Consider the following 21,969-nt stretch of genomic DNA (forward strand, 5'->3'; position numbering starts at 1 on the left):
CCAGGTTCCGCCTCGAGACGGCGGTGCTTCGTCCCAAAAGCTTCTTCTCGATTTTTTCCAGGGTGAAAGACACCATATAGCCAAAGATGAGCACCGGAGGTCCACAAGGTCAGGGGGCGCACCCAGGGGCGTAGGGCGCGCCCTCCACCCTTGTGGCTGGCTGGTGGCCCCCTCTGGTACTTTGTTCACCCAATATTTTTTATATATTCCAAAAACATTCTCCTTGAAGTTTCAGGACTTTTGGAGTTGTGCAGAATAGGTCTATAATATTTGCTCCTTTTCGAGCCCAGAATTCCTGCTGCCGACATTCTGCCTCTTCATGTAAACCTTATAAAATAAGAGAGAATAGGCATAAGTATTGTGATATAACATGTAATAACAACCCATAATGCAATAAATATCAATATAAAAGCATGATGCAAAATGGACGTATCAACTCCCCCAAGCTTATACCTTGCTTGTCCTCAAGCGAAAAGCCGATATCGATAAATATGTCTACATGTTTAGAGATAGAGGTGTCGATAAAAATAAAATACGGACATGAGGGCATCATGATCATCTTTAGAACAACAACATATAATGTCATATAATTTCTTATGCTAAAGTAAAAATTCATTCACAAGATAAAGTATGAATCAGAAACTTCATTGAAAACTAACAGACCATGATCTCAGTCATTGAAGCAATTGCAATTTATCATAACATCGGAAAGATTCGATATAAGAGCTTTTCAGCAAGTCCACATACTCAACTATCATATAATCTTTCACAATTGCTAACACTCACGCGATACTTATAGGTACAAAGTTTCAATCGGACACAGAGAAAGATAGGGGCTTATAGTTTGGCCTCCCAACCTTCTACCTCAAGGGTAATGTCAACAATAATACTTTATGAAAACCTACATCCGAGGGGATATATATATATCCGGATCTCTCCAACACATAGAGCTTGCCAAAGGAAAAGGTATAAAAAGGAAAGGTGATGATCACCATGACTCTTGTATAAGGGTAGAAGATAAAAGTAAAAGATATGCCCTTCGTAAAGGGAAGCAGAGGTCATCATGCGCTTTTATGGTTGGATGCACAAAATCTTAGTGCAAAAGAACGTCACGTTATATTGCTGCTTGTGATAAAGACCTTTATTATGCAGTCCGTCGCTTTTATTTCTTCGATATAACAAGTTGGTATAAAGCTTATTTTATTCACACTAATAGATCACACATATTTAGAGAGCAATTTTTATTGCTTGCACCGATGACAACTTACTTGAAGGATCTTACTCAATCCATAGGTAGGTATGGTGGACTCTCATGGCAAAACAGGGTTTAGGGATGTTTGGAAGCACAAATAGTATCTCAACTTGGTGCAAAGAATTTGGCTAGCATGAGAGGTAAAGGCAGGCTCAACATGTTGGATGATTCAAAACAATATAACTTCTATTCGGATATAAGAAAACATAACCTATTATGTTGTCTTCCTTCTCCAACATCATCTTTTTAGCATGTCATATTTTAATGAGTGCTCACAATTACAAAAGATGTCCAAGATAGTATATTTATATGTGAAGCCTCTCTTTCTTTATTACTTCCTATGTATTGCAAAAATGACCAAAACTATGTTTGTCAACTGTCAACAACTTTTATTCATCATACTCTTTATATGTGAAGTCATTACTCTCCATAAGATCAATATATGATCTTTTTATTTCTTTTATTCTTTCTTTAATTCCCTCAAGATCATAGCAAGAAAGCAAACCCCTCAACTCAAAACTAATCTTTATTATATATCTCACGAACTCGATTACATAGAGGGAACATGAGGCAAAACTCAAAGCTAGATCATACTAAAAAATTTATTCTACTAGATCAAGACATAACCAAAATGATCGAACTAAGAAAAGTGATAAAGATAAAGATGTGCTGGTGATACGATACCGGGGCACTCCCCCAAGCTTGGCAGTTGCCAAGGGGAGTGCCCATACCCATGTGTTTAGATCTCTTTCTTCGGAGGTGGTGATGATGGAGTTGTTGATGAAAGTAGGCTTGTCATCCACCTTCCAAGGCGTAGGCTTACCATCATAGAAACATAAACGAGTCTCCGGGATCCTCAACTCTGCAGCCAAACTCATTCTCTTAAATCTGTATTCATACTCATAATTTTGGTTTTGCAGGTCATAGATATGGGTTTGGAGGTGCTCGATTTTCTCGTGAAGCTTGAAGATGGTCTCCCCCATGTTCTTGGCATCCAGCTTCTGATTGTTGGTGAACTCCGCGATCATCATGTGATTGGCGTTAAGTCCATGCTCCACCATCCCTTGACACCTGAAACTTGTTGCTCCATTGCTTCGAGTCTTGTCTCCATGCTTCTGGTCTTCTTCGGCCCCTCAACATCGCGGATGTGCAGCACCCCCTCACGCATCTAAATGGCTTGAGGGTGTTGCAGCACCTCCGCAAGGTAGGGGTTGATGACCTTTTCAAAAAACTTGTCATTGGGGGTGCTTGGAGACGTCATGGTGATCTTGATCTGTCAGAAAAACAGCTCGAAACAAGAACAGGAGATATTTGGGTGGTACGGTGGTCAAAACCTTCAGGAGATTATATACTGAATTTTTACCGACCATAAGAAGTATTGTGCAAGAAAACGAAGTCCGGAGGGCACACAAGGTGGCCACAAGGTCGGGGGGCGCGCCCTCCACCCTTGTGGTGGCCTCATGTCTCTTTTGGACTACTTTTAATTTTCCTAATTTTTTAAATATTCCAAAACGGAGAAAATTTATCATTCGAAATGTTTTGGAGTCGGTTTACTTACCGTACCACATACCTATTCCTTTTCGGAGTCTGAAATGTTCTGGAAAGTGTCCCTTATGTACTCCTCTGGGGTTATGGTATCAATTATATTGGTCTCAACATTTATGGGAGTACCTAAGATATAATGTTTGAGTCTCTGACGGTTTACCACCTTTGTATTTTTGCCTTCAAAATTATTAATTTTTATGGCACCGGAATGATAGACCTCTTCGATGATATAAGGGCCTTCCCATTTAGAGAGAAGTTTTCCTAAAAAAAATCTTAAACGAGAGTTGTATAACAAAACATGCACCTACATTAAACTCACGCTTTTTTATCCTTTTATCATGCCATCTTTTGACTTTCTCTTTAAACAACTTGGCATTCTCATAGGCTTGGGTTCTCCATTCATCAAGAGAGCTAATGTCAAATAAACTCTTCTCACCGGCAAGTTTGAAATCATAATTGATCCTTTTAATAGCCCAATATTCATTATGTTCTAGCTCAAGAGGTAAGTGCCATGCTTTTCCATAAACCATTTTATACGGAGACATACCCATAGGATTTTTATAAGCAATTATATAAGCACACAATGCATCATCAATTTTCTTGACCAATTCCTTCTAGATCTATTAACAATCTTTTGCAAAATAAATTTAATATCTCTATTGCTCAATTCTACTTGAACACTAGACTGAGGATGATATGAAACTCTATGATTAACATCATATTTAGCAAGCATTTTACGGAAAGCACCATGAATAAAATGTGAACCACCATCAGTCATTAAATATCTAGGGACTCCAAACCTCGGAAAAATAACTTCTTTAAGCATCTTAATAGAAGTGTTATGATCAGCACTACTAGTTGGAATAGCTTCTACCCACTTAATAATGTAATCAGTAGCAACTAAAATATGTGTATACCCATTAGAGGAAGGAAAAGGTCCCATATAATCAAAGCCCCAAACATCAAATGGTTCAATAAAAAGTAAATAGTTCGTAGGCATTTCCTGACGTCTACTAATATTACCAATTCTTTGAAATTGATCACAAGACAAGACAAACTTATGAGCATCCATAGAGAGTGTAGGCCAATAGAAACCAGATTGCAATACCTTATGTGCAGCTCTATCTCCAGCGTGGTATCCTCCGTAAGACTCAGAGTGGAACTTGTGTAGGATCTGTTCCTGTTCATGCTCAGGTACACAACGTCTTATAACACCATCTACTCCTTCTTTATAAAGGTGTGGGTCATCCCAGAAGTATTGTCTTAAATCATAGAAAAACTTTTTCTTTTGCTAGCATGTGAAACTAGGTGGTATAAATTTAGCAACAATATAATTCGCATAGTCAGCATACCATGGACTATTATGAGAAGCATTAATGACATTTAGTTGCTCACCAGGAAAGCTATCATCAATAGACAGTGGGTCATCAATAATATTTTTTAACCTAGACAAGTTTTCTGCAACGCGGTTCTCAACTCCCTTTCTATCAATAATATGCAAATCAAATTCTTGTAGCAAGAGAACCCATCTAATAAGTCTAGGTTTAGCATCTTTCTTTTCCATAGGATATTTAATAGCAGCATGGCCAGTGTGAACAGTTACTTTGGAATCAACAATATAAGGTCTGAACTTATCACATGCAAATCCAACTGCTAAAAATACTTTTTCAGTGGTAGCATAATTTCTCTGGGCACTCTCTAGAGTTTTACTAGCATACTAGATAACATTTAATTTCTTATCAACTCTTTGTCCCAGAATAGCACCAACAGCATAATCACTAGCATCACACATAATTTCAAAGGGTAAATTCCAATCAGGTGGCTGAACAATAGGTGCAGAAATCAAGGCTTTCTTAAGTCTTTCAAATGCTTCTACACAATCATCATCAAAAACAAAAGGAACATATTTTCACAAGAGATTAGTGAGTGGCCTAGAAATTTTAGAGAAGTCATTAATAAACCTCCTATAGAAACCAGCATGACCAAGTAAACTTCTTATACCTTTGTAACTTTAGGACACGACATCTTTTCAATAGCATCTACTTTAGCTTTATCAACTTCAATACCTCTTTCAGAAATTTTATGCCCCAAGACAATACCTTCATTAACCATAAAGTGGCACTTCTCCCAATTCAAGACAAGATTAGTTTCTGCACGTCTCTCCAAACTCGATCAAGGTTGCTTAAGCAATCATCAAAGAAGTTCCGTAAACGGAAAATCATCCATGAAAACCTCAACAATCTTTTCACGAAAGTCAGAGAATATAACAGTCATACATCTTTGAAAGGTAGCTGGTGCATTACATAAACCAAAAGGCATACGCCTATAAGCAAAGGCACCGAAAGGGCAAGTAAAAGTGGTTTTCTCTTGATCCTCTATTGACACAGGTATTTGAGAGAAACCAGAATAACCATCTAGAAAGCAAAAATGCGTACGTTTGGATAGTCTTTCTAGCATTTGATCAATAAAGGGTAGAGGGTAATGATCTTTTCTAGTAGCTTTTTTTAATTTGCGAAAATCAATTACCATTCTATAACCTGTAACAATTCTTTGTGGAATCAATTTATTCTTATCAATAGGAACAACAGTAATAGCTCCCTTCTCAGGGACATAATGAACATGACTTACCCATTGACTATCAGCAATATGATAAATTATACCCGCCTCCAAAAGCTTTAGTATTTCATTTTTACCACTTCTTTCATCTTCGGATTTAATCGTCGTTGATAATCAACAACTGGTTTAGTGTCTTTCTCCAATTTAATTTTGTGTTGGCATAGAGTGGGACTAATGCCCTTAAGATCATCAAGAGTATATCCAATAGCGGCACGGTGCTTCTTCAGAGTTTTCAATAATTTCTTTTCTTCATGCTCTGAAAGATTAGCACTAATAATAACAGGATATATCTTCTTTTCATCAAGATAGGCATATTTCAGAGTTTCAGGTAATTGTTTAAGCTCAAACCCGGGATCTCCCTTAGGTGGAGGAGGATCCCCAAGGATTTCAACAGGCAAATTGTGTTTCAAAATAGGTCCTTGATTAAAGAATACTTCATCTATTTCCCTTCTTTCATTCATATACATATCATTTTCATGGTCTAGCAAATACTGTTCTAAAGGATCATTAGGAGGCACGACAATAGAAGCAAGACCAATAATTTCCTCCTTGCTAGGCAATTCTTTATCATGGGGTTGTGTATGAAATTTAGAGAAATTAAAATCATGAGACATGTGCCCTAAACCAACAGTAACAATATCTTTCTCGTAGTCTATCTTAGCATTAACACTATTCAAGAAGGGTCGACCAAATATAATGGGACAAAAATTGTCTTGTGGGGAACGAAGAACAAGAACATTAGTAGGATATTTAATTTTCCCACACAAGACTTCAACATCTCTAACAATCCCAATTGGTAATATAGTATCTCTATTAGCAAGCTTAATAGTAACACCAATATCTTCTATCTAAGCAGGTGCAATATCATTCATGATTTCTTTGTATAAGGTATAAGTAATTGCACTCACACTAGCACCCACATCACATAAGACATGATAACAATGATCTCCTATTTTAACAGAAACAATAGGCATGCCAACAACAGGTCTATGTTTACCTTTCATATCGGTTTTAGCAATTCTAGCTCTTCATCACAGAAATAAATAACATGCTGATGACCCACAAGTATAGGGGATCTATCGTAGTCCTTTCGATAAGTAAGAGTGTCGAACCCAACGAGGAGCAGGATAAGCGGTTTTCAGCAAGGTATTCTCTGCAAGCACTGAAATTATAGGTAACAGATAGTTTTGTGATAAGATAATTTTTAACGAGCAACAAGTAACAAAAGTAAATAAGTGCAGCAAGGTGGCCCAATCCTTTTTGTAGCAAAGGACAAGCCTGGACAAACGCTTATATAGAGAAAAGCGCTCCCGAGGACACATGGGAATTATCGTCAAGCTAGTTTTCATCACGTTCATATGATTCACGTTCGGTACTTTGATAATTTGATATGTGGGTCGACCGGTGCTTGGGTGCTGTCCTTACATGGACAAGCATCCCACTTATGATTAACCCCTATTGCAAGCATCCGCAACTACAAAAGAAATATTAAGGTAAACCTAACCATAGCATGAAACATATGGATCCAAATCAGCCCCTTACGAAGCAACGCATAAACTAGGGTTTAAGCTTCTGTCACTCTAGCAACCCATCATCTACTTATTACTTCCCAATGCCTTCCTCTAGGCCCAAACAATGGTGAAGTGTCATGTAGTCGACGTTCACATAACACCACTAGAGGAGAGACAACATACATCTCATCAAAATATCGAACGAATACCAAATTCACATGACTACTAATAGCAGGACTTCTCCCATGTCCTCAGGAACAAAAGTAACTACTCACAAAGCATATTCATGTTCATAATCAAAGTAGTATTAATATTCATATAGGATCTGAACATATGATCTTCCACCAAATAAAACAACTAGCATCAACTACAAGGAGCAATCAACACTACTAGCAACCTACAAGTACCAATCCCAGACTATGAGACAAGAATTGGATACAAGAGATGAACTAGGGTTTGAGAGGAGATGGTGCTGGTGAAGATGTTGATGGAGATTGGCCCCCTCACGATGAGAGGAGCATTGGTGATGACGATGGCGATGATTTCGCCCTCCCGGAGGGAAGTGTCCCCGGCAGACCAGCTCCGCCAGAGCCCTAGATTGGTTCCGCCAAGGTTCTGCCTCGTGGCGGCGCAGTCTCGTCCCGAAAGCTTGCTTATGATTTTTCTTCGGACCACCTGAGGGCCACCAGGGGGCCCACGAGACAGGGGGGTGCGCCCAGGGGGTAGGGCGCGCCCCCACCCTCGTGGCCAGGGTGTGGGCCCCCTCTGGTATTTCTTTCGCTCAGTATTTTTTATTATTTCCAAAAATAACTTCCGTGGAGTTTCAGGACTTTTGGAGTTGTGCAGAATAGGTCTCTAATATTTGCTCCTTTTCCAGCCCAGAATTCCAGCTGCCGGCATTCTCCCTCCTTATGTAAACCTTGTAAAGTAAGAGAGAATAGGCATAAGTATTGTGACATAACGTGTAATAACAGCCCATAATGCAATAAATATCGATATAAAAGCATGATGCAAAATGGACGTATCACATGCCCATCAATATTATCAACCAAGAGATCTTTAACCATAGCAATACTAGGTTCAACCTTAATTTGCTCGGAGGATGTAGATGTTTTAGTATAACTCTTATGAACCACAGTTGAAGCTTTAGCATGATCCTTTACTCTAACAGGGAAAGGTGGTTTCTCAATGTAAGCAGTCGGAACAATAGGATCAACATTGCAAGTAATAGTTTCTTCTTCAACTTTAATAGGTTCAACAACTTTAACCTCAATGGGAGGATGATATTTAAACCACTTCTCCTTAGGGAGATCAACATGAGTAGCAAAAGATTCACATAAAGAAGCTACTATCTCAGAGTCAAGTCCATATTTAGTGCTAAAATCACGAAAAACATCGGTATCCATAAAAGATTTAAAACAATCAAACTTAAAGTTTATACCTGACTCCTTACCTTCGTCGAGGTCCCAATCTTCAGAGTTGCGTTTAATTCTTTCCAATAAATCCCATTTGAACTCAATATCCTTCTTCATATAGGAACCAGTACAACAAGTGTCGAGCATGGATTGATCATTATGAGAAAGCCGAGCATATTTTTTTGAATAATAATTTCTCTTGAGAGCTCATGATTGGGGCATGAATAAAACATTAAATTAAGCCTCCCCCAAGCTTGAGCGACACTTTCTCCTTCACGAGGCCAAAAATTATATATATAATTCTGATCATGATGAACCAGATGCATAGGATAAAACTTCTGATGAAATTCCATTTTCAATCGCTTGTAGTTCCATGATCCAATATCATCCAATAGCCTATACCATGTCAATGCATTTCCCTTCAAAGATAAAGGGAAGACCTTCTTCTTGACAACACCCTCAGGCATACCTGCAAGCTTAAATAAGCCACAAACTTCATCCACATAGATTAGGTGCATATCAGGATGTAATGTTCCATCTCTTGCATAAGCATTAGCTAGCCGTTTCTCTATCATATCCGAAGGAATTCCATAATAAATATTTTCAGTAGGTGCAGTAGGTTGAGGAGCAACTAATTGTGGTTCTGGTCGAGGTGAAGATACCCAGAACAAACCCCTCAAAGGATTATTTTCCATAGTAACAAGTGAAAGTAAATTTGAGCACACTATATAAATGTTTCCTTACGAAATTCCACTTACCAAAGGCGCTTCACTCCCCGGCAACGACACCAGAAAACTGTCTTGATGACCCACAAATACAGAGGATCTATCATAGTTGTTTCGATAAGTAAGAGTGTCGAACCCAACGAGGAGCAGAAGGAAATGACAAGCGGTTTTCAGCAAGGTATTCTCTGCAAGCACTGAAATTATCGATAATAGATAGTTTTGTGATAAGATAAATTGTAACGGGTAACAAGTAATAAAAGTAAACAAGGTGCAGAAAGATGGCCCAATCCTTTTTGTAGCAAAGGACAAGCCTGGACGAACTCTTATATAAAGTAAAGTGCTCTCGAGGACACATGGGAATTGTTGTCAAATTAGTTTTCATCACGCTCATATTATTCGCGTTCGTTACTTTGATAATTTGATATGTGGGTGGACCGGTGCTTGGGTGCTGCAGTTCCTTGAACAATCCTCCCACTTATGATTAACCCCTCTCGCAAGCATCCGCAACCATGAAAGAAGTATTAAGGTAAACCTAACCATAGCCTGAAACATATGGATCCAAATCAGCCCCTTACGAAGCAACGCATAAACTAGGGTTTAAGCTTCTGTCAGTCTAGCAACCCATCATCTACTTATCACTTCCCAATGCCTTCCGCTAGGCCCAAATAATGGTGAAGTGTCATGTAGTCGACGTTCACATAACACCCCTAGAGGAGAGACAACATACATCTCATCAAAATATCGACCGAATACCAAATTCACATGATTACTTATTGCAAGACTTCTCCCATGTCGCCAGGAACAAACGTAACTACTCACAAAGCATATTCATAGTCATAATCAGAGGAGTATTAATTATCATTAAGGATCTTAACATATGGTCTTCGACCGTATAAACCAACTAGCACTGGTACATGTCGGTGCTATACAAACGGTTTTTAACCCCTTTCCATGACGGCATTCGGAACCGTCACCTAGTGAGTGTGGGCGATAGGGGGGATCGTTCCCACACGACCCAGAAACCATCGGGAATATGCCCTCCTGGCACACACGCTCGGCAAAATGAGGTCGTGTGCGACCGGCGAGCACTCAAATACAGAAATACATATAGTAGTGCTCAAAAAAATACAATTATACACGCGAAATAATTTCCGGTCGTAAGTACATCCCACACAGTCAGTCACCGCTAAATGCTTCCGTTCATATATACATCCCACACAGTCACTCCAAGGAAAACGTTTGCGCAAGGTGGCGTAACGCAAACCATTTTCAAGAGAATGTCGTGTGTGATTGTTCATTGATCCAACACGGTTTATTCCTAGAAACTGTGTGCGTTACCTGAGGTCATCGCCCACGGTGTTTTCTCAATAACCGTTTGCAATAGGAAAACCTAATTAGCAAGCTAATTGGCCAATTAGCAGGCTAATTGCCCTATTATTAATAATCCATTTACTAATCTAATTGACTTTCATATTAAGCACATAATAAATTCCATTTCCATATTAAGGAAGCAGGATTTCATAATTGAAATACATCGGAGTACAACATGATATAGCTTCAGTACTCAGCTACCTCATTACACAACTGCACCAGCAGCAAGTTTCACATGCAACATCTAGACCCTTTCGAAATTAGCATTATAGACGGTACATGTGAGATGCATCTCATCTGGAGAACTGCTGAAGCGGAAGGCAAATATTGAGCCTTCATTCATGTTGAAGGTCTTTGCAACTTTAGGCCAGTGCCTGTGGATGATTGACACGTCCATCCTTCGACCTCTTCAGGAACACTTCAATATTGAACCGTGGGTGTTGTATGAAAACTTTCCTCGCCTCCTGGCCACAGAGGTGGTTTGAGAGGTAATCATCAGTGAACCCTGAAAACCAAGATGTGCATAAATATCTTCTCTATATTGGAAATGGGGCAAAGGAATAAAAAAAGGCAAGGTATCATAGTTAGTACCATCTTGTAAACGTCAGTGCTTCCCATTGTTTCCCTGCAACACATATAAGGTAGTTAGTCATCAGGTTAAGTAAGGGTTCGCATGCTATCAGTAAAATATGTTGATGATAAATAAGCACATTGCAGATTCATCAGATTAATTCAAGCCACATGGAAAACCCATTTATCCAAACCAAGCATGATTAAGAACTAGGAAATATAGCTCTTGTATATGTTTCTCATGTATTAAGTGCATCCAAATTCGATTTATTCCTCACATGGTATACAATAACAGAATGCATCCACAACAATTGAACATTGCATTGCAGAATTGAACCAAGCAGTTAACTAAACAGCACAACAAATGAACCAAACATTAACTGAGCACCACATTGCACAAGATAACATACTCCTAATAAAAGATCAGACAGATAACAAAACCAATCATGCTTAACAACTTGGAAATATAGCAATTGTATTTGTTTCTCATGTATTTAGTACAACCAAATTTGATTTATTTCTCACATGGTATACAATAACAGAATGCAGCCACAACAATTGAACATCGCATTGCCGAATTGAACCAAGCAGTTAACTAAACACCACAACAAATGAACCAGACATTAACTGAGCACCACATTGCACAATATAACATACTCGTAATAGAAGATCAGACAGTTAACCAAACCAAGCATGCTTAGCAACATGGAAATATTGCACCCTGAAGAATTGAACATCACATTTGCAGAATTGAACCAAGCAGTTAACTAAACACCACATTGCACGACATATAGAACATATACACTATAGCAGAAGATTCCATGGTAAAAGTAGATAGCACAATTCACTAGAATTTGTTAAGGAAAGGAAGTAGCTAGCAAACTGAACATGGGTCATTTTAGTGAGCTAATAAGACAAGCTACTCCTCATTGTCGGATATATTGATGACGATTGGCTCCTTGGACATGGAAGAGGGTGAGGCCTCCGTATCGTGGGTGCCCTCGTTGTAGTGGTGAGTTGCCTGAGCCGCTCCAGGCACCAACCTGCTGGCTCTCGAGATGAGGTAAGCACGTGCACACTGAGAAAAAAACCTCGTAGTATTTGTCGAAGGCACCGACGGTGGCCTCGAGAAAATGCCATGAACTGTCATCTAAAGTAGCCAACCGCGTCGCAGCGTCGGCGCGCGAGGCATCGACGATGACCTCGACGATGAGGTGCTCCTCCAAGATCTGGGGGTCGGCACGAATGGCATCCATCGCGACCTCATCCGCACGTGCGGCCGCGATTTGCTTCTTTGTTGCCAAATGCTCCTTGAGATCCTGGCTATACTGCGTGCACCATGGCTTAGGCCGGCGCTTATTTGGTGGAGGGGTCGGTGATTTAGGTGGAAGGTGTCGTGCTCGCGCCAGCGGTCGGGGCATGTGGGATGTGTAAGGAGGAGGAGGATGGGGGTCGGGTGTGGATTACCTGCCTGGATAGGCGAGGCCGGCCAGCGTGAAGGAGGGTCGCCGGCGAGGAGGTGGCGCTGCAAGCAAGGAGTGAAGGTTTCAACTTGGAAAGGAAGGCGGAAGCAGGGGAAATGTGGCTTTTGGTAAGGGGGGGGGGCGAGGAGGTAGATATTTTCACGGAAGCCGAAAATTTGGAATTGCTTCAGCGAAAATACTGGCGCGCAAAGTGTCATCAAACACGGTCCCTTATTCAGAGCGGGCTGTGGACTATAGCCGTCACACCTTCTCGTGTAAGCCTTATGCGTACTATACTCTGACGGTGCTCCAAGATATTTTGTGCTGCATCTCATACGGTTGGGTATAATAAACTATGTGGGACCTACTTGATTTTTCATCTTGATTTGAATTACATAATGGGGTCACAACGGCCATGGACGGTGTTTTAATTGCTAGACCTTTTATCTGCAGTGAACATGCAACTATATGTGTCTCATAAAAGAATTGGAATTATTCAGGGTTCGTTTGGACATTTTTATGCATTAAGTGAGTTTTCAATGCATTTATGTGCATAATTCAAATTTGAACTACATGCACATGCTCCAGTGCATATAAATTGGTTCAAAAATGAAATCTTTGTCCTTGGGTGCATTCTTAGGTCCCATGCAAGAAATGGGAATGAATGTCAAACACCCTGCCATCGTCACTCGGCCGCAAACATTGACATACCTGGTTTTTAAATTCTAGTAAATCCAAAACTCGTCTGACATTCATGAAACTTGGCATGCTATCATGGAGCGGCATTAATATGCTGTGGTAAATTTTTTGTCCCATTTGGGGCAGGTTTGGGTATATGCTTGTCACAAACGTGAGCTTCTCACAACAAGCATGATGGTTTTGGTAGGGAACGCCCCACCTTTGGGGACAAAACGATATCCATTGCCTCTTATTGCTTTCAAAAAATTTCTCGTGTCAACATAGAACAACAGGAGTGTTGTGTTATTTTTTGTTATTTTTCGTGGTTCGTTTGGACATTTTCATGCATTAAGTGAGTTTTCAATGCATTTGTGTGCATAATTCAAATTTGAACTACATGCACATGCTTGAGTGCATATAAATTGGTTCAAAAATCAAATCTTTGTCCTTGGGTGCATGCTTAGGTCCCATGCAAGGAATTGGAATGAATGTCAAACACCCTGCCACCGTCACTCGGCCGCAAACGTTGAGATACCTGGTTTTTAAATTCTAGTAAATCCAAAACTCGTGTGAAATTCGTGAAACTTGGCATGCTATAATGGAATGGTACCCGACATGCTGTGGTATTTTTGGTGCCCATTTTGCGAGAAGGCGCACTCGAATAACAGCCAACAAAGGCATTTTGAAAAAATAGCTGCCACTTTAATATCTCAAACATTTGTATAATTCAAACCATGTGCGTTATGTTAACCATTCACGTGACGCCACGTGTCTTGGTTTTAATGGCTATAGGTTTTAATGGCTCTTGATCGCAAATATTTTAGATAGAACACCCGTATGCAAAGTGAGAGCAGGATTTGTGTGTCTCTTGAACAGAAACGATTCTTTTGGATAACCCATGTGAACCACTTACAAACAATTTGGTAAGATTTGCATCTGTGACATTGGGTATGTTGCCATGTGTCAAACTAGAAAGATTGACATTTGTTGATCTAGTAACATTGCCATTTGCCAACCATGTAACACCGCGATTTGTCAAAATATGAAGCTAAAAATCACTAGTAGTATCTAATTTTTGCAACTAAAATTCAGTAATTAAGCATAGATGGAGGCGAGGAGGGGTGTTCAGCCGGGCATGCAGAGGGTGGCGCAGTACTATTCGATTTGACAGCGGGCGGCGCAGTTCCCGATACGGCTTTAATGCAGACGAGGGAGAGGGTAGCGGTTCCTGGAATGTTGAACGGCCAATGATGCATCCCCCTTCAATTAGCATTGTGTGAATGCATGAGGGAAGTAATGTGAGGAGGACCGGGAAAAGAGGCGGCACGATGTGAATGCAATGAAGTTTGCACTCATATAAAGGCGCCCCTCCATTCCAATGCATCTACCCCATCGTACGCACCTAAGCATTTGCCTAAGCACCTACACTAATAAGCGCAAAGTGCTCACTCCAGACCCATGGCGGTGACGCGCGCGAGCGGCCAGCGGCTGTGCCAAATAGTGAGCGACGCCGGTCTGCGGCATGGCACCGTGGATCGTCTCCACATGGTGTTGGCGACCGGCTGGTGGATGGCCGCCATCGACGCCAGCTACGACTCTCAATACGACCAGATGATCGTTCGGACCACCAACAGGTTCACCGTCATCAAGAAGCTCACGGACGACAACGCCGTACTCCTGCAGCCCGCGCGCCCGGGCTCCTCATTGCCTGCCTCCCTAATCGGCCTCCATGGTCGAAACCTCTTTCAAGCACTGGTGGCCCTACGACTGCCCGCCGACGCCCACGAAGAATGTCCACCTGGAGGTCACGCTCGCCGCGAGGTGCCTCGCCCTGCAAGAAACCGTCGACCTACACATCCATGTGTACGAGCAAATCATGTACATAGGTATCTACAAGGCCAGTGAGGACGCTATGGCGTTGGCTTTCTTCAACCAGCTGGAAGCCTTGGATGCCTTTGCTGAGAAGCACTTGACCTCGCCACAAAAGCTGCCGCTCCTTAGCCGCCAGTCGGTGGCCCGGTGCACTGAGTTGAGGAGGAGGAGGTCGTACGTTGATGGATGCATCTTTCTTCTTGCCTCCTTAATTCTTATTGTGCTATTGCATTCTCGTTCTAGTCAATACAGACATGTGCGATCCCTTTACTTAATTATATGCATCACTATAACTAGTACTCCATCCATTAATTTATAAGTTGTGCTGCCAGTGTTTGGGGCTGGTGCACGATCATGCACGTTCGTGTGCATGCGGTTGCATCGGGCACGGCGCGGCGATGCAGTTACCGCTGCAAAAACTGCCATGCGAGGGACGTGGCATTGACCATTGGGCGGCAACGGTCGCTCATTTCGGTGCGGAATAAAGGATGCAAAGAGGGATCCTACAGCAGCAAGGACCAGCTTCCCTACCGATAGCTCATCTAACAGAACTCCTGAGTTAAGTGTGCTGAGGTTGGAGTACTCATCAGATGGGTGACCGGATGGGAAGTGTCCTCGATGTTAAATTAACCGATGTGATGGGTCACTGTAAACATTTAATTGCGTTGAATGTATATAGTGCTCCATCATATTAGTTGAATTAACCTCGAGGTCCTTGTTTTGTAATTTTTTTACATTTTTTGTTTTTTGTACACATGATGATTGGTTGAAGAAGGTCTATCTCGTTACTTTTTGATAATTTTTGTTTTTGGAACACATGTTGATTGGCTTGAATGAAGGTCTATCCCGTGACTTTACGACATGTTTCCAAAACATGGACCTTGATGTTAATTCAACTAATAGGACGGAGCATGATATACATTTAACGCAATTAAATGTTTTCCAAAAAAAGTGATATGATTTCTGTGAAACTTATAAGTCATGTATGTCAAATTAACCTCCGTGTACTTGTTCTCGAATTAACCTCCGTGCCTTTTTGCCGCGTATCACACCCATCTTGTTAAGTTGAACCATTTATGTTCTCTTCCCTAATCGAAAACAGTTCATTCGACTGAACCGTATGCCGTATGTCACACACACCTTCATCTGGCTGACCGTTTATGTTGCTTTCCCTAATACCAAACAGTTCATCAGAGTGAACCGTATGCCGTATATTGCACACGCATTGATATGGCTGCCCGTTTCTGTTGTTCTGTCTAATCGCAAACAGTTCATCTGGATCAACTGTATGCCCTGCTTCACACACGCAACTAAAATCTGAACCGTGTTTGATGCCTCCGTCATCGCAAATGTTTTGCACCTTTTTTGACGGTTTTTTACACCATCGTTTGCGATTATGGCATCAGACACAGTTTCGTCGAAGGTTCTCTGATCGTAGTGTCACGTTAGCAGCGTCCTACAGTAGTGTAGCATCAACTACAAGGAATAATCAACACTACTAGCAACCCATTGGTACCAATCTGAGGTTTTGGGACCAAGATCGAATACAAGAGATGAACTAGGGTTTGAGAGGAGATGGTGCTGGTGAAGATGTTGATGGAGATTTACCCCCTCTTGATGAGAGGATTGATGGTGATGACGATGGTGACGATTTCCCCCTCCCGGCGGGATGTTTCCCCGACAGAATAGCTCCGGCGAAGCCCTAGATTGGTTCTGCCCTGGTTCCGCCTCGAGACGGCGGTGCTTCGTCCTGAAAGCTTCTTCTTGATTTTTTTCTAGGGTGAAAGACACCATATAGCCAAAGATAGGCACCGGAGGCCTGCTAGGGGCCCACAAGGTCGGGGGGCGCGCCCTGGGGGCTACGGCCCGCCCTCCACCTGTCGGCGTCCTGGGAATGGGGGTACCCAGACTTGCCTGCTTGCAGCCCACGGCGTGGCTCTGTCGATGGCCCGGTACGGCCCAGCTTCAACAACAACAACCCAAGACCCTCGTGAGGGGCCAAGCCTCGCGAGACGGACGACAACAAGACCTCCCTGGGGGCGGCCTCACCAGGCTAGCTCCCGAGGAGCGGAGATATCTATGCAAGGTGCACCTCGCGAGGTTCGTGTGATGTGAGCCATGAAGAGCAAGGCCAGGTGGGCACCAGCGGGCGCAGTGTACCCGTTTCCTCTTTGGTGCTAAGGAGGCAAGCGCAGGCGCGGGGTCCCGAGGAATCTAGCAAAGGTTTCCATGTCGTTGCAACAAGACCAAGACCGCCAGGACGGCAGGACGGAGGTCATCGCGAAGCCCACCGTGGCGTCACCACCAGAGGCTTTTGCAGGCGAAGACTACTTTTGTCAGGATAACTTGTACTAGTTGTCTCCCTTCAAATTTGGCCATTGTGGGATCCCTTCCTGCCTACATTTTGGAAGAGGACCAAGGCCACTATAAATAGGATTTAGCCACCACCATAGAGGGGGATGGATCATTCAGACCATCCTCTTATCCACCAGCTCATCGAGCTCAAGAACACCTCACCCCCTAAGGTTGTTCAGCTACTGTACTAGTTCATCCTCAGCCCCTCGAGGAAATCCACCACAAAGCTGGAGTCGGGTATTGCCCTGCAAGGTTGCACGAACCAGGATAAACTGCTGTGTCTCCCATTCGTTGGGTTCGTCTAGGTAAGCTGTGGATCGGGTGAGCGGGCAGACTAGGGAGGACGAGTTCTTCGCACGCACCCTAGAGTTCGAACCTCTCAAGGGTTTGCGGAACCCTGAATCCGACATTTGGTGTGCCAGGTAGGTGTGCGTTGGAGCCTCTCTTCTTCCAGCTGGCCCAACATCGCCCTACAGTCCCGATGGCTGATGATCCGAGGGCTCATGCCGAGCACTGGGCCGCTTGGCCCGCCCGGGCGGTGCCGTCCGCCCAGGAAGACCTCCACTCCGCGCTCCAGGCGGCTCGCACGCCGCCCAACCCTGCCGGACGCGGGCGGCACGGGCTGGTGCCGTCCGCCCTCGCACCATGACGTACGCGTGCCACCACACGATCTTCGGGGTACGCCACGGCGACAATGCCACACACTCATCGGGAGCAGGTGAACATGCGAGCCACGTTCATCATGGCACGAGAGCTGCTGCGTTGCAGGTTGGTGGAGGCTGGCCGCGACGCCCTGCTGGAGCTGGTCGTTGAACTGCTTGATGCTGCCTGCAGGGGTGCGGTGCCCTTCTCCTCCCTACCTACGCCTCAGGTAATGGCAGGGGCGCGTGCCAGGGGCCGACGGGCCCGCGTGCCCCCCAGAGCTCCCGAAGAATTTGGCAACAATCACACAGCCCTCCGCGCCGCTCGTCCTGCCGTGACTGCACCTCCTTCAGGCGGGGCAAGCTCTGGCGGTCCCCTGCAGGGCCGCGCTGGGGTGTCACCCCACAACCGCCAGGGCCAGGCGCAGCCAGGCGAAGGCTCCAACACAACAACTTCAAACGCCTACATGCCGTGCATGATGGACCTAGAGTACTCGCCGGAGGAAGACCCCAGCTCGTTCCCCGAGCCGGGCTGGGCAGAAGGGACGATAGAGGCTGGGGCTTTCCGCGAGCCACCCGGAAGCTTCGCCGACCCCTTCGACGACAACAATCGCAAGGTACATCCAATATCTCAGGGGCATGCTTACGCTAAACATGGACCGCAGGTGAACCAGGCCACAACAGCGGCCGGAGACCCCAGGGCAGTGGCTTCGCTCCCGGCGGGAGTAGCGCACTGGGGGCTGTGCGGGCGAGGCTCGGAGGCAGGGCCTCCCTGTGCCACATGGAGCACGGATCCGCACGGAGGTAGGTCCTCTGCCGGGGAGGCACTGGTGAGCTCTTCCCCCCCGATAGAGGGCTCGTGGTCGCCGAGGGCAAAGGGTGATGTAGCCAAAGTAGCGTATGTATTTTCCTCAGTTTTTGAGAACCAAGGTATCAATCCAGTAGGAGACTACACGCAAGTCCCTCGTACCTGCACAAACAAATAAGAACCTTGCAACCAACGCGATAAAGGGGTTGTGAATCCTTTCACGGCCACTTGCAAAAGTGAGATCTGATAGAGATAATAAGATAAATATTTTTGGTATTTTTATGATACAGATTGGAAAGTAAATATTGCAAAATAAACAACGATAGAAATAGCTAGTTGATAGGAAAATAATATGATGGAAAATAGACCCAGGGGCCATAGGTTTCACTAGTGGCTTCTCTCAAGATAGCAAATTCTATGGTGGGTGAACAAATTACTGTCAAGCAATTGATAGAAAAGCGCATAGTTATGAGGATATCTAGGCATGATCATGTATATAGGCATCACGTCCGCGACAAGTAGACCGAAACGATTCTGCATCTACTACTATTACTCCACACATCGACCACTATCCAGCATGCATCTAGAGTATTGAGTTCATAAGAACAGAATAACGCATTAGGCAAGATAACATGATGTAGAGGGATAAACTCAAGCAGTATGACATCAACCCCATCTTTTTATCCTCGATGGTAACAATACAATACGTGCCTTGCTGCCCCTGCTGTCACTGGGAAAGGACGCCGCAAGATTGAACCCAAAGCTAAGCACTTCTTCCATTGCAAGAAAGATCTATCTAGTAGGCCAAACCAAACTGATAATTGGAAGAGACTTGCAAAGATATCCAATCATACATATAAGAATTCAGAGAAGAACCAAATATTGTTCATAGATAATCTTGATCATAAACCCACAATTCATCGGATCTCGACAAACACACCGCAAAAAGAATTACATCGAATAGATCTCCAAGAGAATCAAGGAGAACTTTGTATTGAGATCCAAAGAGAGAGAAGAAGCCATCTAGCTAATAACTATGGACTCGAAGGTCCGTGGTAAACTACTCACACATCATCGGAGAGGCTATGGTGTTGATGTAGAAGCCCTCCGTGATCAATTCCCCCTCCGACGGAGCGCCGGAAAAGGCCCCAAGATGGGATCTCACGGGTACAGAAGGTTGCGGCGGTGGAAATAGGGTTTCGTGGTGCTCCTAGATGTTTTCGGGGTATATGAGTATATATAGGTGAAAGAAGTAGGTCGGTGGAGCCACGAGGGGCCCACAAGGGTGGGGGGCGCGCACATCCCGTTGGGCGCGCCTCCCTACCTCGTGGCCGCCTCGTTGCTTCCTTGACGTCCACTCCAAGTCCCCTGGATTGTGTTTGTTCCAAAAATAACTCTCCCGAAGGTTTCATTCTGTTTGGGCTCCGTTTGATATTCCTTTTCTGCGAAACACTGAAATATGCAAAAAAACAGCAATTTGCACTGGGCCTTCGGTTAATAGGTTAGTCCCAAAAATAATATAAAAGTGCATAATAAAGCCCATTAAACATCCAAAACAGATAATATAACTGCATGGAACAATAAAAAATTATAGATACGTTGGAGACATATCATTAGCGTCCTGGGAACGGGGTGTCGGTGGAAACGACACCTATGGAATCACTGGGATCCCTTCTACGGTTGGCGGGCGCGGGGTTGTGCAATGAGCGGGTCTGGTAGCCAGCACAAAGATCGTTTACCCAGGTTCGGGCCGCAAGGATGCGTAATACCCTAGTCCTGCTTTGGTGTATATTTGAGTGTTCTTGAGCTCTTGAACTAGCTGCGGTGCGTGTGTCGTCCAAAAGATCTGAATCCTTCCCTAGTACGCCTCGGGCCTCCTTTTGTGTAGTACAAAAGGGGTCGCCACAGTGGCACACAGGAGGTGGAAAGGTACACAATGGTTAAGTCTATCCTCTGGCACCATCAGACAAATGCATTAAATGCACTGCCGACGTGCCCTTCTTGCTTTATCGGGGACGACAAGGAAGCTCGTCGCAGCTATCGCTGCCTCGCCTGGCTCCGACGCGCGTCCGAGCTGATGAGGCGTTGTAGTGCCACGTTGGCTGGCTGCTGGGCTGGCGCAGTGGAAGAGCCTTCACGAAGATCTGCATGCCACCACGTAGGTGCTTGCTGAGTTGGCTTGGAGGCCGCGCGTCACCACGCAGGTGCCTGCCCAGCTGGTTGGGCTGGTAGCTGTATGGGAACGGGGGTGGAGTCTTGGCAGATGTGGGCCTGGTTATGGCCCTGCAGGTGTCCTTGGCAAGGGTCTTGCCGTGTCATCGCGGTCGTCCCCGGCAAGGATCTCGCCGGGGGTCTCATGGATTTCCTCGGCAAGGATCTTGCCGAGGGTCGTCGTCTTTTGGTCCTCATCTGATCTTGTGTGCTTATGATCTTCACAAAGACGTGCATGCCACCATGGAGGTGCCTTCTAAGCCTTGGTTCCAATGTGGTTGATGGTGTTGGAACCCTTGGGCTCAAGGTGGCGCGCTCTGCTGGCGTTGGGCAAGTTGCCCCGGCAAGGCTCTTGCCGGGGCTGCGGAGGCTGCCCCGGCAAGGCTCTTGCGGGGGGAGTCCACCTCGCCCTCTTGTTCTTTGTATCTCTGGTCTTGGCGTTGCTTTGCTCGTCTTGTGCCTTTGGCTTCCCTCCTCTTCCCTACTTAGTGTGGCCGCAGGCATGGCTCTGATTGCCCGTGCACAAGTAAACGGGTACAAAAAGGGCCCCCACTTTTATACACCGACAGGAGCCCCCGGGCCTGGGTCACACATAAGCGCAACGCGTTGTTGGGCTAGGCCCAGAACGGTGCGCGGGCAGGCGGGTTGGAGTTTTACCACAGTAACTGCTTCGCCCGCTATGCTTCCCCATGACTTGCGTTGAATGCACGACGTGGAGGGTCGTGCGTGACGTGGGGGTCATGCGTGGGGCGGTTCCTGACCTCATGCATCACATCGTGGTAAAGAGGTGGCTCGCACCTTCCCCATAAAAAGAGGAAAACGCAGGGGCGCGGTTCATTTACTGAGTGGACTCGAGTCGTGGCCTTCATGGCGCTCGTGCCCTACGATCACGGGGTGGAAAATGGTCGCCTCACTCACCCTCGATTTCTGCTTGCT

Source organism: Aegilops tauschii, chromosome 6 (assembly GCF_002575655.3).
Source record: "Aegilops tauschii subsp. strangulata cultivar AL8/78 chromosome 6, Aet v6.0, whole genome shotgun sequence".
In the NCBI taxonomy this organism is placed as follows: domain Eukaryota; kingdom Viridiplantae; phylum Streptophyta; class Magnoliopsida; order Poales; family Poaceae; genus Aegilops; species Aegilops tauschii.